The 19,383-nt window shown below is 39.0% G+C and overlaps 1 protein-coding gene and 1 long non-coding RNA gene across 13 annotated transcripts in view; both read right to left on the reverse strand.

Annotated features, from left to right (window-relative positions):
• Nucleotides 1-19,383, reverse strand: part of Lar (tyrosine-protein phosphatase Lar) — a 169,852-nt gene that overhangs the window by 102,558 nt on the left and 47,911 nt on the right. The gene's annotated exons all lie outside the window — the stretch shown is intronic.
• Nucleotides 6,706-10,732, reverse strand: LOC149270021 (uncharacterized). The gene is made up of 3 exons (XR_016269481.1): nucleotides 7,630-10,732; nucleotides 7,120-7,563; nucleotides 6,706-7,029 (listed from the first exon to the last, which is right to left on the reverse strand). It is a non-coding gene; the product is annotated as an uncharacterized LOC149270021 (long non-coding RNA).

The following is a 19,383-nucleotide window of genomic DNA, read 5'->3' on the forward strand; positions in this document are numbered from 1 at the left end:
GGGAGACTCTAGCAATAAAGGTGTAGAAGATATAATTTTATAACTGGTTTTCGATAAGGTTTTTTATCGATAAAAAAGATCGGGATGAGTTATCGATTTTTAATGATAAACTCGATATCCGCGCTGTAATTTCGAGCATTTTACAAAAAATTTTAAGTCTCTAGCTCTTATATCTTCGGAAATCGACGCGTTCAAACATACGGACATACGGACAGACGGACAGACGGACAGACAGACAGACGGACAGGGCCAAATCAACTTAGCTCGTCACACTGATCAAGAATATATATACTTTGTGGGGTCTGCCACGCCTCCTTCTGCCTGTTACATACATTTCAACAAAACCATTATACCCTGATTTCCCATTTTCAATGGGTTCAGTGTATAACAAGTAAGAACGTTGCAGTCGGGCGTTACCGACTGCGGAATACTCATTCACATCCCATCAACAATTTAGTAGTTAAGTTTCGTTCTAATACTGTAGAATATACAGGTTTTTCCGATTTGCCACGCCCCAACTGGGCGTAGACACCTCATTTTTGGTCAGTTTTTAGAAAGAGATAACGTTACCCTAACTGCAAAGTTTGAATGCTTACCCTAAAAAAATGTGAAAATTACAGGGTATTTTTCGATATGCCACGCCCCTAAAGAGGCGTAAAAATTATTTTTGGGGAATCGATAGAGGAGGCTACCAGTAACTCAACTATCCAAATTTGAAGCTTCTAGCTATTTTACTTTAGGAGATATAAACTTTTGCGGTTTGCCACGCCCCCTGTGGGCGGACATATATCCGACAAAACTTTTTGGTCTTGGGTGATCAGTCCGAGTATATATACAAAATTTGAGGCCTCTGCCATCAATAGTGTCCAAAATATAGGAGAATTTAAAAAATCACTATATCTTCAGGTCCGATTTGCCACGCCCCCAACGGGCGTAGACTTATAATTTATCTTCAGACTTTATAGAATCATACCATTAGCTGACGTGCAAAATTTCAGCATTCTAGGTTTATAACTTTAGGAGATACAGTTTTATCCGATTTGCCACGCCCCCAATGGGCGTAGATATATCCGCCATAGCTCGTGATCTTGGGTGGTCAACGCGGACCTACATACCAAGTTTCAGCTTTCTAGCTCTTCAACAAACATGATTTCTGGTATATCGGAAAATGCATTTTCCGATTTGCCACGCCCCTAGTGGGCGGATCGGGAAAATTTTAACACTTTATAAATCGGAGATATACACGAGTATGTGTTCCAAATTTCAAGTCTCTAGCTTCAATAGCGCCGAAATAGATTGCGTTCATACGGACAGACGGACAGACGGACAGACGGACGGACGGACAGACGGACAGACGGACGGACAGCAAGACGGACATTGCACAAAACCAATATACTGATTCACTTTCGTGAATGAGTATAAAAATTGAACGAATGCTAGAATATCTACTAGAACTACATAATAAATCTTTTATTTTTATATCGATATGCCAATTTTGTATCAGCAATTGTGTACCAAAGTAGAGATTTTGCCTGTTTAACAAATTCCCGATTTCGAATCATGTATATGTATGTATTGAATAAAAGTCAGTTGGTCATCAGGTTAATTTGAAATATTACAAATTTATAGATCTATTTTCAATTTATATTTCTTTCATTAAAACAATATAACACATATTCCATTCATAATATTTTGTATAATCCCATAAATTCAAGAAACGTAAATTCTTAAAAAAAAAAAAAAAAAAAAATTAATTCAAATTATAGGAAATCTCAAAGTTCTTTATATAAATACATTTATTTCTAGCCTAATTCACTGCGTAATTAGTTGAGAGACGCCTAATTTTTCATGAATAAAGCTTTTTTTGTTGATTAACCGTCTAAATATATTTTTATTTTTGACATCTTCACATAAATATCAGGCTTCGCATTTTAGCCTTTTGTTCTGGCCAATTTTCATGGATATTATTAACTCAACCCTTTTAGCTAGTGGCTCATAGCGCCACAAAATGTACGCAATATTTATCATCATTAACAGCGCACTGGCCGCAGCCCAAAACAAAAATTCCATTTGCATAGTTGTTCTAATACCCTAACAAAACAACAACAAATGAGGGGCACATACAACCCATTAACCACAACAACTCAGTTAGTTGTGTCGGTGTGTGTATCGGTGTGTCTGGGCCTGTGTGTGTGTGTGTGTGGGTTTGTTGTTTGTCGCGTTGCCAACTTGACTGGCTGACTAACTGGCCAACAGTTAGCCCTTTAGCTGGAACCCCCTTCTCTCTCCATCTCTATCTCTCTCCCGCAAACCAAACCCGTAATACAAATTATATTGCTTTCGTATTTATGGCATGTGTTTCATTTCAGTTTTTCTTTAACAGCTTTTTAACATGTAAATTCGATTTTTAGTGTGTACAGCCACACACACACACACACACACACACCTTAATTAAATTTCTAATTATTGTAATTAACCACATTAATATGACCTCATGCACACCCTAATTTGCTAAAATTCCTAGCCAAACACCCTCGCCTCGCCTCGCCCCGCTCCGCTTCACCCCACCCGTGCACCGTTTCCTTCGTCGCGGCGTAAAATTGTGTAGAAAATTGTCGGTAAACATTTTTACAGTTTATTTGCCAAGCGTGGAGACCGCCACGTAGACGACGCCCCATCAGCTCCAGCACCCCCGTCCCGTCCCTCTTATCCTGTCTCCTGACCTACACACCTTGGGCCCACTCTCACACACTCATTACGTCCCGACTGCCCAGCGGTTGGCGGCTTTGGCTATATGTGGCTGCTGCTTGTTGCCTTTTATTATATGGCCTCGGCATTGTTCGTGATATAATACCCTGCAAAGTATTTACATTGGATAGCGTATGCTTATTCCTTAGGTTCAAGAGAGAAAAGTCTCACATATTCCATATTAATGTCTTGCATATTTCGTATATTTTTTGCAGGGTATCTAGGTAAGCTTCTATTTTAGTTAGGGGCTTTGTCTCGAGCTCATTGGTTTTTGCAGGATATCTTCGTGTGCTGCATTTTTGGCTCTTCACATTCTAACGTATTTCTGATTGTTGTTTGGCTGTTCGTTGTTGGCCAGCGGTTGGCCTTAATGAGGTCATGTGTGTGTGTGTGTGTGGTTGTGCGACGCTGGTGATTATGATGCCATGAAATTAACATTTAATTTGAGCAGAACTGGCGCGCCATCTAGCGGCGAACGAACGTGTGCATGGCTGTATGTATTTGTGCTTTCGGCTAATTTATGCCGCAGTCTCCTTCTCTCTCTGTCTCTCTCTCTCTTTAGCTCTCTATCGCCGCTCGGCCCATAGACGTCTGAATGTGGCATCATTAGAGGCAACTTTGTGGCCCGGACGCGCGCCATTGGACAATGGCATGTAATTTATGTTTGTCTTAGCAGCTGGCTGTTGGCAACGCCGCACCACCGCACCGCCAAACGGCACCACCTAGATCTGGCTGGGCAACAAGTATGGCCACCAACCAGTTAAAAGTTTTGCGGCCAAAAGTTTTGCTTGTCTGCGTTTAAGCAGCAACCAGACCAAAGCCCAGATCCCACGGCCAAGTTGTCCAAAAAAAAACAAATTTCTATAGTCTCTCTCTCTCTCTCTCTCTCTCTCATGCTTTATCTCTGGGGATTTTTGCTGGCTAGCAAAACTTTCTTTGGCTTATCAATGCCTCGCCCCGCAGAGGAAGAATAAAAATGCAGCCAGTGAAAATTATTGAATATATATATATATATATATATATATATATATATATATAAACAATTCGAACATTGGCAAAATTCTTGCGCTTGTCAGCAACAAAATTCGGTGTTCAGAAATTTCTAGCGATTCAACGTCTTTTCTTTTCTTTGCTTTGCTTTTCCCATTCGCATTTGGATTCGCAGTCGGCGTGGCTAACATTTCATTTCATAATATGCTCGTCATTATTTATTAATGAGGCTTAAGCAGCGTCTAAAATTTCAAAGCACCCGGCCAGGACTCTCTGCCGCACCATCGGAAGGGAAGCGGGACTGTTGGGGTTTGGCTAAAAGTACAAAATAATAAAAATGTGCCCGCATTAAATATTAATTTCCATTTGGACTGATAAGTGCGCAGCTCTATGAGCTCTAGTCTAGAAAATCGTTGGCTTGCCGCTGTCAAAGGTCAGGAAAAGTCGCGAAAAGCCTGGGAGAAAAGCGCGTTTGATTAATGTTAAGTTAACTGAATAAGAAATATTCATTCCAAGTGAGCTTTATAAGCGCCTAGAAAATAGGTATTGCTTTGATTTGCTAAGGCTTTGGATTTTTTCGGATTAAAGATAAAAGTGTTTATTAAAAATCGTTTTTGGTGGCAATGATAAATCATCACACGAACAGCTATGTGATAAGTAACAAGAGGGGGAGTAGAGCGATGACAATAGCAATAGATATAAAGACGGGAAATTTTTAAATTTATACTATAATATCGGAGATGAGTTCTCCTGTTAAGGATCTTGAACCAAAACCGTAACTGAAAAATATGAAATAAACACGAATTTATATTTCAAATTTGGAGAGTCTAGCTCTGAAAATTTGGGATACAAAATTACAATTACAAAGTTAGTGATGAATTCCAAAGTCTTTGATGACTGCAAATATTATAGAAAATATGCTATTCTATATACCATATACTATAGCAATTTCACTGTGAAGAACAGAAGCTGTTCAGAATTGGGAGAGAGTCTATGAGATTAACAGATATATCTTCATTTTCAGCGTAAGCCATAAGAATCCATTGAAATGCATAATGTATTATCCTCTTGCTAAACAAACATTTCCGTTAACACTCGACGGTTCAGCACACTTTAAGCTGCGCCATTTGTAGAATCCCTTTTCCGTCATTGACCCGAAACAGCAGAAAATGGTGTCAAGCACATCCCTCCCAAAAAGGAGGGGGAACAAGAGTAAAGAGTATACAATAAGCAGTCGAAAAACGACGGACAAATTCCATGAACAAAATGAAATGTCAACAGTAAATTTACCTAACACTTTTGGCTATTGTCATTTGTTGTAGTTGTTGTTGTTGGTTGTTTGGCTGTTGGTTTTCGGGCTGATTATTTTCTTTTCTAATGCAGCGAAAGCTCATTTTTCTTATTTCGGGTAAAAATTCTTAATGGGATTTGCAGAAAAAAGAAAAATAAATAGAATGTCTATAGAGGAAGCCCAACGGCCGGAATTGGGTTCTGTGTGTAAAATGGCGCATAAATATGTTGAAAATGGACTTGAGAATTTATTTACATAAAAAAGGATTTTACAAATGGAGCAGGACGTAACAAATATAAATATACAGAGATTTGTAGCTCTTGCTGCTGTCCTTGTTGTTGTTGGTGTCTTTTGTCATTATTATAAGCGGCTGAACGATCCCTTTTTTCTGGCTACTACTTGAAAGCCAAAGTTGCCTTGGTGACAGCCAGAGAGCAGATATTGATAAAGAGGGGACAGAGCTGGTGTTTTTTTCATTTTATCGAGAACTCGATATCTGTTACACACATTGGGCCGGGCCAATGACCATAAATCTGTAGACAAGGGAAAAAATTTGGTTGCCCTCCACAGAGTCACATTCACAGTCACACTCGAATATATATAAACATTTGCTGACACTCAATTGAAATGCTACTCAGTTTTGCGCAAAGTTCATTTAAAATTGTTGTCAAGGGTTGTCGCAGAGGGCGAGGCGGGCGAAAAGGTAAGGAAGGGTGCGGGTGACGCAGAGACAAAGTCGCGCGCACTAAGCAGCAAATCCTTTCATCCGATTTAAGTAAATGCAAACAAAATAAGTAAATAGCAAGAAGCAACAAACCAGCTCCCCTTTCCCCCGGAGCTTAGCGCCTCGCAGGCGAGCCTTCTGGCAGTCGCCCCGATATACCCCCGCCCGCCTTTCCACTCTGACAGCAGCACTCGGCAGACACTTGGGCGAGGAGCTTGTTAAAACTTTAAGTCCGTTTTACTTAACTTGGCTCCTTTAGCTGACAGTTGTAACTGTTTCTGCTTTGCTCTACTGTCTCTCTCTCTCTCTCTTCCTTTCTCTCTCTGTGATTCGCATTTTATGTCTCGCTCTCTCTTTAAGTTCTGTTAATTTTTAAATGTTTTGTTTTAAGGCCTTTAACTATTTAACACATTCAACTCTTTTACTGTTTTTCGCTCTTCTATTTTTATACCCTGAACCCATTGAAAATGGGAAATCAGGGTATAATGGTTTTGTTGAAATGTATGTAACAGGGAGAAGGAGGCGTGGCAGACCCCACAAAGTATATATATTCTTGATCAGGGTGACGAGCTGAGTTGATTTGGCCCTGTCCGTCTGTCTGTCCGTCTGTCCGTCTGTCCGTCTGTCCGTCCGTCCGTCTGTCCGTCTGTCCGTCTGTCCGTCTGTCCGTATGTATGAACGCGTCGATTTCAGAAGATATAAGAGCTAGAGACTTCAAATTTTTTTTTAAATGTCCATAATTACAGCGCGCATATCAAGTTTATCATTAAAAATCGATAACTCATCCCGATCTTTTTTTATCGATAAAAAATCTTATCGAAAACCAGTTATAAAATTATATCTTCTACACCTTTATTGCTAGAGTCTCCAAATTTTTAATGTATGCTTATATGCAATTTATACAATTTCGGTTTTTGTTAAAATTTACCCCCCACCCTTAAATTCACCCCCTCACCCTCACTTTTGTAAAGAGCGTATTTCAAATACTAGAGACTTGTGCTTTGGCAATTACATGCATATCCATGTTATAATCATAATCTGAAAGTTTCATGAAGATCGTACGTCCACAAAAAAAGTTATTAAGCAATTTAGTTCTCATAGTAAGCGCTCACTGCCGCCCTTGCGTGTTTATGTTTGTGTGTGTATATGTATGTAAATGTTTGTGTATGTGTGTGTGTATGCGTGTGTGCGTGTGTATGTGTGTCTGTATGCGTGTGTGTGTATGTATGCCTGTGTGTGCGTACGTGCGTCTGTGTGTGCGTGTTTCTTGTGTAAGCTGAAAGACGCGAAAAATTACTGAAATATCTATTGCTCCAAGGGTTCAGGGGATCTCGTAGTCGAGCAGTCTCGACTAGAGCTTTCTTACTTGTTCTTCTTCTTTTTTTTCATTCAGTTTTGTATTTGATTTCTGTCAGTGACAGCGCCTCTAATTGACTTGCTTTGTTTCCATATCCAGCTATATATCTCTGTCTCGCTCACTTTTACCATCTCTTTTGCTCTGGGCTAAAGCCCTTGTAATTAGTCAACTCGCTTAGGCACTTTTGCTATTGACACTTGGCCAAAAAGTCGAGATTGAAGTTTGGTTTTTTAATGAACAGTTCACTTTTTAATTAACCCGATTTGGGTTATTAATGGGCGTGTCAGTGGGCGTGGCTGGACTGCAAGACAAACAAACTGTTCACATAAACAAGAGGCTTAGATTTTATGTTTCTTTTTTTTTTTTTTTTTTAATTATTTATATACTTGTCTTGCCACATTTTTACTTGGGATTGCTCTCAAAAATATTTGTAGAAATCAATGAGGAGATTTTCTAAGAAGATTAAAATTTTATAAGTAATAAATAATAAAAATTTAGATTATGTTGCATGTGACTTACATTTAATGTCCTTTGAATTTAATGAACTTATTTTCATTAGTGCTTTATAAACATCAATCAAAAATTGAAGCCAGAGTTTGTTCGAAATCAACATTAATTAGTATAGACATGTTTCAAGATGCATTTTACTTATCTATGGCGACCTCCAACTGCTCCAATTGCTTTCAACTCAAATAGAGTCCGACTAATTGAAAGACAAATTGACAGCAGCTGAGACACACATGCTCACACACTTACACACTCACCCACACACACGCACGCACACTGAGCCAGAACAATTACTGAACTCAAAAGTCTCCCTGCAAAGAGCACTCAAAATGGAAGTATTATTAAATGTTTAAAGCCGCCCTGAAAATGTAGGCAACTCTAGCTGAGTTCGGCTTCCAAGCACACTTGAAAAGAAGAAAAAAAAAAAAAAAAATTCTATAGCTCGTATAGCGTATAGGCGAAGGAGCAGGAAATTTGCCATACTGTGCGATATTTTGCGTAGCTCGGCATAATTTCAAATTAGTGCACTCAATGGCAAATGGTTTTCAGGTTTTGCAGCTTTTCAGGCTTTCTAGTTTCCACAGTTTTGCAGGTTTTGCTGCATTTTGACCGGCATATATTTACATAGTCGACGCACGCTCTCGGCCAAATGCAAAAATGCCCCAAATATTGAGGGTAACAGTGACGAGGGGAGGGAGAGAGATGAATGGGTAGGCGTTTCTCTGGCTGCGAGTGTGTGCAGAGCCGAAAGCCCCACAACATCAATTTCTGCAAATGCAGCTCCAAACAATTCCGAATTGCTGCAATTCTTCATGGACAACGAAATACCCTCGAGCTAATATTAATTCGCTTTTCATTTAATCGTAGTGCTTGTCAAGGAATTTCGAGCATTAGCAATTAATATGCAATGAGCACGCGAAATGTCAGCGAAATTGGCAACACTCCCCGCTCACTTTACAGGGTATGGCACAGTCAGTCGTTGGTGGTGCAGCAGCTGCATGCGACTGAATGCGTGTTTTGCGGCTTAACGGCAACTGCAACGGTCAGCAGGTGGGAGTCGAGAGTATTTTGGCCAGCTTTGAGCAGCGAGCAACGCGCAGCGAGCAGAGCAGAGCTTTAAAGTGCTGCATAATCTGAGGCGAATATACGCTTCGCTGCATAATGGGTAAAAATGATCCAAAAACAAGAAAAGAAAGCAAATGTGGGAAAAAAAGAAATACATGTGAAATTGCTTTGACATTTTAACATTGTAGTCGCAAGTTGCGGCGCCTGGCCGTCAACTTTGTTGTTGTTGCCTGCCCCTGAAATGGCGAGGGCGTAAAATTGCCGTAACATGACAGCGAACAACTTTTGGCGAAGGTAACTCAAAACGCGCTGCGAACACGCAAGTTGGCCTCTTTCCTTGCCATCCCTTCCCTTCCTCTCTGTCTACACACACACGCACACACACACAACAGCCGAGCCAGCAGAGCACAGCCGAAAAAATTGACCCACTAAACCGCCAACGCTGCCAGCACCGAAACCCACTCGGGCGAACAGAAAATAATTTCCAAAGTATTTGCCTAATGTACTCGCAGCCTGGCTGCTCGCTTGTTGGTGTTGACTTAGACATGCACACACACACACGCACACTCAAGGTTAGGGGGTGTGTGTGTGTGTGTGTGAGCAACGTTTATCAGTGCGCGCTAGTAGAAAGTTTTTCATAATGTGTGGAAAAGAACTTGTGCCAGCCAGAAAAAAATAGAAAGAAGAGCGCAAAGAAAAACTGTCAGCTTGACACAGGCGGTGTCCTTTTCTTTCCTGTCTACCCTATAGCATACATGCATACACATAGGGTGTATGAACTATGCTAGTAACTACTATCATTTTCTAAAAATATGCGAATATAAATTATGAATTTCTTTTAAGTATGAGTTACCATCTTAATTTAAGTCATTCGAAGTTTAATGATAATAATATTATTAAAGCAAATGCCAAGGTACATAATTTTAGGTTAGGTTAGGCTTAAAATTCCCAACAGGTTTACGCTTTAAATATATTTGAAGGTCAAACCAAAAATAATATTAAATATAAATAGAATTTATTTATGTTTGATCTTTATACTAATTAGTGTAGATTTAGGTCTTATTTTCAAAAGCTTTTTGTTTAGAATTATACTTTGAAGGCAAATGCCAATGAATTTGGAAATCTAGTTATATTTAGAATGTCGCCAGAGCAAAAATAAAATTGAGGCTTAATTAAATTTATTAATGTTTGATCTATTTCCTAATAAGTGTAAATTTAGGTACAATTTTGAACAGACTTTAGTTTGAAATTACATTATAAAGGTAAATGAATATTTTAAGCATGAAATTATATTTAGAGTTCTGAACAGCAAGAATAGAAGTAAAGCTATAACTTCATCTCTTGCATATCTGCTATTGTATGTCTTTCATTTATTTTCATTTTTGGGTTTTCTTTTACTTGAGCTCCTTTCCCTCATTTTATCTCTGTTGTCATGTCTGCTCTTGTACTTTATTTTTCTCGTGTTTTCACATCTATAGAAACTTCCATTAGATTTTTAATTCTCAACTCTCGTTCGCCTGTCAACAGCTCTCGACTTGCACATAGGAGGCAACTTCGTCTGTTAGAGGGCATTAAGTATTCGTTATTGTAGACAATTTGCTAGGTCATATTTCTTGTTGTTCTCACTCTCTCTATTCTTTGTTGTATGCGCCTTCTTCGTGCTTGCAGCTTTCCTTCGCCCTGCCTACATTATTTATGCATTTTTCTTTTGGCTGCTGCTGCTGCTGCTTCTGCTGTTGGCTTTTAATAGTTGTGTCTGCGGCAATGTGCGAGTATGTGCAGCTGTGTGTGTGTGTGTGTGTGTGTGTGCGTGCGTGTGCTTGTGCGCGTGTTTACCACATTGAAAAGTTTTCTTTGCAAAGTGCTTGGTACATGCGAGCGCGCAAATATGCCAAAAAATATGCTACACAAAAATCGCTCAAGTGCAAAGTTTTAACAATTGGAAAGTTTGCATCCTGGGCGCAGTCTGTCGAAGCAAAACCAGAAGCTGAGGTGGCAGCTCCCACAGCTCCAATCCACAACCAACACCCCTTACCTTACCTCCCTCCCCCCCCCCCCCCCCCTTCACGCGCAACCCGACCCAGTGGCACCCCATCTTCATTCAAGTACTTAGTTAGAGCGTCAAACGCAAAATGCAAACCAAGAACACGAAAGCCGGGAGCAGGCGGGGGATCAACGTGTGCTTTAAGTGCTGGTCACATGACTGCAGAATGGAGCTGACAAAAAATAAACTTGTCCTCAATTCGAAACTGAGTGGGTGAGTGTATATATGTGTGTGTGGGAGTGTGTGTTTGGCAAAAGTGCTAGAAAGCGTTCGACAACAAGTGAAATATAAAGTTGAGCGAAACATGTATATATATATAGCCAAATATGTATAAAAGTTGCCTTTGGATAGTTTATTAGTTGAAAAAAAAAGAACAGCGAAGCTTAATGTGCTTTTATATTGATATTTAGCTTGCCAATAATTGCTTTATGATAAGACTTTGGCTAAGAAAACTATAGCAGAGATCTCTCAATGGGCACATAAAATATAAATACAGCTCTATAATAATAAATATGATCTACAATAAAAACATATCCACATTAAATTCTTTTTTAAAGCCAATAGTTTCATTAAGCTAATGGCTAATTTACAGAGATATGAAATAATTTATTAATGTAAATAAACAGCAACAATTAAAGCAACTTCAATCAATGAAACTTTCGAGTTTCGAGTTTATTATTCTGATTTATGTTAAATCACATTTTACTTTAAGGCTCACTTTAAATTTTAACACAAAGCAAGAAAATTCCACTGCATTTATTTCGGCCATGTAATGGAATGTAACAAAATAATTCTATCGAACGAAAATTATTTTAGGAATTGCTTAGACTTTTCAATTAATTCCTTGATTGAGTTTATCTTTACATTTTTCCTCATTTACTTCCCCCGCTCTCTCCATCTCTCTCTGTCCTTCTGTGTGTTTTATTGGCAGCCAAAGAAACTTGAAATTCACTTCAAAGCGCTTGCAACGAATAAATCAAGTAAAATAAATATAAATGCATATTGGCTTTAAACAGTTGACTTGCCTGACTCGCTGAGTTCGAGCTGAATGGAGCCAAAGCAAATATGCCACGCAAAGATATATGAAATGCAGTTAGCGAAGGTAGAGAAAACTAGCGACACAGCGAGGGAGAGAGAGAGTGGAGTAAAAGCAAACTTTTGCCTTGCAAGTGGCAAAGTGGCGCCACCTGGCGACTCAATGAGGTGTGAAGATGAACAGTCGCATGTATCTAAAGGCGTTATTGTTGCACTCACACACACACACACACACACCCATATATAGCTAAGCAAATATAAGGCAAAAAGCAAATCAAATGCGCTGCAATCTCTCTCTGTCTCCCTCTCCCCTTTATCGCTGTGTGTGTGTATATATTTTGAGTGTGTTTCGAGTGTGTTTTTGTGGTCGTTTCTTCGCCTAGCAGCTGCTGTTCCCTTCTCTAACACCTCCCACCATCCCCTCACACTCTCCCTCTCTCCTTCTAGCTCTGTCGACTGCCTGTTGCCTGGCTGGTGTACACCTTTGTGGAAATCCAACAATGTCAACTATGCAACATAAAAGCGACAATGCCGTCGCTTTGTCTGACTGCTAAAGTGCAGAGGTGCAGCTGGGTGGAAGCGGCGGTAGAGCGCGAGACAGAGAGAGAGAGAGAGAGAGAGAGAGAGAGAGAGAAAGAGAGAGAGGGCGACTGTGGCTCTTGTTGCTGCTATTGCAGTTGTTTTTTCCTTGTTTTCTTTTATTTTTTCTTCGCTTTCGTTTTTGTCGTTTTGTATGTGTGCCATACAAAAATAGCTCACTTTGCGGACGGTATTTCTCAGTCCCCGACTCGTTTCACGCCATGATCCCGATGTGGTGCGACGCCTACCCGCCGCCCCTCTTCCATCCTCGTCTTCTTCGCTTCTTGTTGCTTTTTTATGCCCGCAATTTGCATTGCCCGCTTTGTCGACGTCTTTTGCACTTTTGCTTTTCCTTCAGCTCAACTTGAGAGGAAAGTAATGAAAATAAACCAAAAAGAAAAAAAAAATAAACAAAAAAACAAAAAATAACATACACACACACACACACCCAGAAAAATAATGACATTAAAATGCGCATTATATTAAAACCCGATGCCCGATTTGCTGCTAGCCATGCCCCTACAGGGCGCTTGAATGGGCGGGCGGGCAGCACGTGCCGCTCGAGCCTTAACCCCTTGGCGTGTGCTCTCCACACGACATGCAAACGGAAACGAACAACAACCAACAAGCAGCTACAACAACGGCGCGTCTGTCGACTGGCTGGCAAACTACTTCAGTTTTATGAGGCTACCCGCTGCTAGGCCTGCCGGACCCGCCCACCGTCCCTCTCGGCCATCAATTGACAATTATGAGGCCACGCCCATTGCCGTGCTCATAAATTTTGTAATTATTCCCCTGCGTGCTCCACAAAACAACAACACAGCCGCCACACGAAGTAGAAGAAAAAGCGAGCACACACGCATCATGCAAAGGACCACAAACTGAGCGCGAGACAAAGGAAGAGTGAAAGAGCGAAAGAGATAGAGAGAGAGAGAGAGAGAGGGAGAGAAAGCGAGCGAGCGGGAGGCTTTGGAAATTTTTGGAAATAAGCATATGGTTTCTCTTGATGATGGCATATGTGAGATATGCCATGTGGCGTGATGAAAGTAAAAACAATTTAAAGAGTTCATAATTTCAAACAGAACTTTATTGGACATCGGACTCGGGAGCTAAGGGCATTAGAGAAGAAGAAGAGGAAATAATTTACCTTGTTGTACAATTATAATTATAGACATATGGAAACTTGATTGAAGCTTGGATTTACTTAAAACGTATATGTTGAATCCCTGAATATTACGACATCCTAGGAAACTGAACTAGTTCGCAGCGAGTGCAAGTTTTGAGCTAGTTAATATGAGCAGTTTGCAGAAGTAAAAAGAAAAATCGTGGAGTAGTCGTCGAAAAGAGTGGTAGTCAAAAGTAGATTATGATGAGGAAGTAGACAAGATTGAAAAGACTTTAATGTTTAATGGCAAGAAAGTTGAAGATAAGACAGTCGATCGCCTAAATAAGATTCATTCACCATTCATTAATTTGATAGTTCAAGTCCCACTATAATCAATCTAATCTAATACATATATATGAACATTTTATTTAAGGCATATATATATACATATAGTTAACGAAACACAACATATGTTTGTAGAGACTTGAGAACGGTGCCGGATTTTCCACTCTCTTTGCTCCTGGTGGAATCGTAACTTAACGAAACCCCATCTGGCAGTCCTTCAAGGTTGGTTATATTCGACGGACCGATGTTTTCATATATATATATATATATATATTTAATCTCCCCGTCTCTGTCAAAATATATCGGGTTCCCAGAGTCCTATAATTTATGCAGTCTATAGCGACTATTATCTTAGTTTTCATGAGCAGTTATAGAGCTGCCTTTGAAGATCTAGCTTTAAGCTACTAACGGTTTTCATTTTGTCTTCAAAATTTCGAACTTTAATCTTAACAAGCAGTAATTGAGTTAAAATTGTTGTAGCATATAGCTATTTTATTATATTCCTAATAAACAATTTCAAGTCGATTTCGTTCTCTATTATTAAGTCGCTCAATAAAACAAATCAGTATTCGCTTCATCAACAGAATTCTCAGGAGAACTAGTTACTTAAGTACACAAAGCCACTCCCCCCATAAAAAGGGAGAACGAGAAACCCCATTAAACTGAAATACGAATTATGTAGAGCTCTTCCGTACAATTGCCCAGTCTTCCCCAATAATAAAAAACAGAGACCACGCCCCTTTAACCTCTGCCAACAAAGCAAATTAAATGAGGTTTATTGTCACGCACACGTCTAAAAAAGACGAAAGGAAACGGAGAAATTTGTGTCTGGGCGCTGTTTGCGTAAGGAAATGCAATTAAAATTTCATGTACTTATTGCTGCCTGCGCACCTTAATTGATTAATCCACCACAAAAAAAAAAAAAAAAAAAAAAAAAAAAAATCCCCCCGACCCGCGTGTTCTATCAAAAATATATATAAAAATAAAAACGAATCTTGTGGCAAAAGGGCCAAACAAATTAATTAAAAAATGCGTTGTCTGCCTTTTAGGCGGCCGTTTTGTGCGAGAGGCCGTCTTAGCCATAACGCCGCTCTGCCGCTAACCAGAAAATAAATAAATTGTACTTAAAGGGGCTTCCGAGTCGCCGCAGAGCAGTGCAGCCATAAACATTAATTAAAACTTTTGACCCTTGCACGAGACAGCGGCCGGGGCAGCGGTAGGGGCAGGGGCAGGAGTAGAGCTGCTGCAAGGGGGCACCGCCAGATGGAAGCAGCTGTTGAGGGGCTGCTCATCAGCTGCAATATTCATGTGCAGGCCGGCAACAGGAACAGCCGACAAACTAGTACAATAAAATGCACTCCAAATTTCTGCCTCAACTAAGAGAGAGCGAGATCGAGAGAGAGGGTGCTGGGGACAGGCCGTACGCTAAACGGCGGCCTGTGCGGCCTCAATGGCCTTATTTGCACGTACCGCTTGAAAAATTACGAGTTAAGCACTTTTTGCCCACGGCACAACTCCAACACACACACACGCACACATTCACACACTTACATATGTGAGTCATGAATCATTTAGCACTCGCACATGCAGAGCAACAGAGGCTAGTTCGTACGCGAGCCACAAACTTTTCGCTTTACAAATGAAAAACTGTGCGATGCGATGCATTTTCCGCTGTGCCCTGTAAAACGGTAAAAGGGCATGCAAAAGTCTACAAATTGATGAGCAGCACGAAATCAAATAAATGAACAAAATGCAGAGAATTCTGATTACACAAGACAAACGAATTCGGGGAGGCAGTTTCGATGAGAGTGGCTTAATAGGTTCGATTGCATGAATCATACACCAGAATATGGTTTTGCTGATTTTATTGAACTAGTTCAAAAATAGTCATAAATTAAAGAAGTGATGTGAACCAGTTCATTACTTGTTCACTTGTTAAAAATGTGTGTTTGTGCAGCATGTGAACTAGATTATCAATTGTTCTGTAAATTAACTCATTAACAATACAAACGTCTATTTGTAGCAAATGTACTGGTTGTATAATAATTTGAACTAGTTCATAAATTACACAGCAAATAAACTCATATTAATGTACAGCATGGGGAACTAATAAAAAAAAATATGTTACGTGTCCAGCATTGGGAACTAGTTCATAAATTACAGATTAAATTACTTCCATAACGGAATTCATATGAACCAGTTCGTAGCTCAAAGCAACTCAATGAGAATGTTTTTAATTTACTCAGCAAAATTTTCTTTCGATTATAATACAATTTTTATTTATTTTTTTAAATTGCTATTTTTTACTAGTTATTTGTTCTATTGAAGGAATATAATACAATTAATTGATTATGCAGTTCAGTTTTAGTAATTTAAATATAAAAACATTTGGTTTTGCACGTTAGTAAAAGTATAAAGCATACTTTTGAGCTGGCCAGCTACTGCAAAGTTAATGAATTGCTGGGTATTCCTGTAGTCGTGTACTACCACAATCTGATTTTTTTGCCCTTTTTTTGGTGGCCATTGTCGAAATTTGCTCGCTACAAGCAAAATATGACACGGGCATATGCCGGGCTGGCCAACACTTTCAATGTGTGAGTGTGTGTGTGTGAATGTCGATGAGTGTGTGGTGCTAGTGTGTGTGTGTATGTGTGGCATACTTTTTGGGCCTCAGCTCGGTTAGATGGAAGCAAACAAATAGACAAAAGTGGGCAGAGTGAGAAAAACTCTTTCCCTCTCTCTCTCTCTCTCACACACACACACTCAGTTGAACTGCCAAGGAAACTCAATTGAAGAGAAAACCCGGCGAAGCAGCGAAGCATTAAATTAACATTTTTTCTAATTAAACTGGCAGCAAGTGGTAAAAAGAAGGCAACAAAAAAGTGAAATACAAATAAATGCAGCACAATGCGTTGCCACAATTTGTGGCACTTAAGAGTGAAGCAGCAAAGATTTGCATAATGTCATCTCGTCTGCTGTAGCACTCGGGTTAGATAAGTGAGAGTTAAAGTTATTCGAGATTTGAGCAGAATATTTTAGCGTTAGAGCAAAAAGTGTTGGCATCACTGAATTGAACTGATTTCTAAATTAAGCTAACGCAAATGCCTAAGCATCATATGCTTGAGTGTTCGATATATTTTTTTTTATTTTCTCGTTTAAACATATGCAAAGATTATATGTTTTATAAAAGTTGACGATTGAAACGTATAGAACTAGTTAGACCAGGCAGAAATTTACGCTTTAAACAGAAACGTAAAAATACCAAAAAATTGTTCAACTTTTTGTTGTAAAAATGAACAAGTTATTTTAGGTCTGTTGGAACAAAATGAAAGTGAAGCACAAAGGGGACAAATTTCAAAAATTAACTTTATTTTTAAAAGTTTCAATTAGTTTTGATAAAAGAAATGTCATAAGAAAACTACCAATAATTACAATTAAATGCAAATTTCGAATATCCATGTACAAGCAATTAAGTAAAAATTAAAATTAAAATTAGGCTTTGTTCATAAAAATGTCCAGCAATTGAGCTAATGGATCTATCATAGGCAAACTACGAACTGTTTAAGGAAAGTAGATTTTTTTACAAATCCCATTTCTCATTTGTGCAGGATTCAATGCCTGTTTCTATGCTGATTGCCCCCTAGACCTGAAGACAGACCAGACAGTTGGGCAAATGGGGCAGGCAAATGTGAATGGGAATGCGAATGCGTTTTATTAATGCCATCATATCATTAGATCAGCAAACATGCCCATATACGAAGTACTTGAACACGCTCTTAACTGCCCCCTGCGCCAATGCTCAGCAATAATAATGCCTTGGCATTTATCACACTTTTTTTGTTGTTGTATTTTATTTATTTTTTGTTGCCTCTTTGTGGCAAAGTGACCAAGCAAAGTGGCTCTAAAATTTCAGTGGCAAACAACGAGAGAAGAAAGGAAGAACAAAAAGAAAGCAAAAGCGCAGATAAATAAATGTGGCAACAACAACAGCAACAACAGCAACACGAACAACAGTAGCAACAATAAAGAGCAAAGCGCCATAAATCTAAATAACAAATTTTTACGAGAAACGAGACCATAAATAAGATGTTACTGCGAGAGACGGGCCTAGCCAGAAAATAATAGTGGAAACGGCCCGCATTCCCAGTTCCCATTCGAGTCGTCCCGCTCTCTCTCGCTCTCTCTCTTTGTCTCTCTACATCTGACTGTCTCAGTGGCTTCAATTCCTGAGAGTTCTGTTAATTTAATATTATTACTTTTCATTACAACTGGCCCTTCTATCTCTCTGAGTGCGTCGTCTCCTCTGATGGGCTACAGCAAAAAGCTGTTAGTTTTCTTCTTTTTTTTTTTGTCGCTATTGTTGTTGTTGCTGTTCCATTTCCATTCGGGAGAGGTCCCAAATGTCAACACATTAATGTCGCAGGACCTGGCCGCCGAGGCCAGGGTCATATAAATCAACATTTATCTGCAGCGTCTGCAGCCATCGCCGACAATTGAAAATGACAGGCGTAGCCGAACGCAACGACCGCATAAATAAATACTTTCCTCTCTTATTTTGCACTAATTACGTAACGCCCCATCAAAATTATACATACATATATATCACTCTTTTAATAATCTCATAATTACCATAAAAGTTGGCTACATAATATAGCACTTTGCTGTTGTTTGTTCCGCGCGTAAAAGGCCATCTTCAAGTTGTAAGTGCAAAATTAAACGAGTTGTCAGATCAAGCTAAGAAAGGTAGAGCTAAAGACATTTATTTGAGGCTCGGCAAAGTTTTGACAGGTCGAGCAGGCAAATTAACCTTAAGACTATACCGTGAAATCTATATGTAAGTGCTACAATATTGACTGACATTTCATCAGCCAAAAGAAAATGATTTTAATATTTTTGTCATAGAATTATCAGGAAATATATATAATCCAAAATATATTATAGGCGAAATTCATCATTTAAAAAAGGGAATCATTTATAGCAACATTTCAGTCAATTTAAATTGACGAGGATTAATCAAATCCGACGAACAGTAAAAAAAAATTTGCTTTAAAAAAATTACGTAATATTTTTTTATATTTAATTATAATAATTACGAAAATTAAATTTCACATTCTCTTTGAGTGCTTACTAATATAGATAACTCTCTGTCCTCTATTCTCATATATTTAGCATACGATTCTGTAATCGTCCAATCTGAAGTGCATGAAAAAAGCAAATGTGTAAATATAAGAAACGTCTGAATTCTTCGTGTTTTTTTTTTTTCCTTAGAACTTGTCGAACCATATTGATTGCATGTGCTAGAGTGAGACGACTTAGGTTTTCTACCGCCGTATTGTTAAAGCTATGTAGGCGTGGTACAGTTGTGTTCAGGTAATTTTAGCAGAAGCGTAGAGGAAATTACTATTGGGCTGCCACTAAATGCCAAACGAATAGATGCTTAAATAGTATGCGTCCTTTTTCATATAACTTGAAACCAATGAAAATGAAAAATCCGGTTTTGTTTTTCTTAATTTGATAAAACATTTACGTATTATTAGTTTCGTGCTATGTTTTAGGCAAATTAACTTCAAATGAATAAAATATAATTTTTAAC

This window comes from Drosophila arizonae, chromosome 3 (genome assembly GCF_054131065.1).
Source record: "Drosophila arizonae isolate 15081-1271.41 chromosome 3, UAZ_ARI_1.0, whole genome shotgun sequence".
Classification (NCBI taxonomy): domain Eukaryota; kingdom Metazoa; phylum Arthropoda; class Insecta; order Diptera; family Drosophilidae; genus Drosophila; species Drosophila arizonae.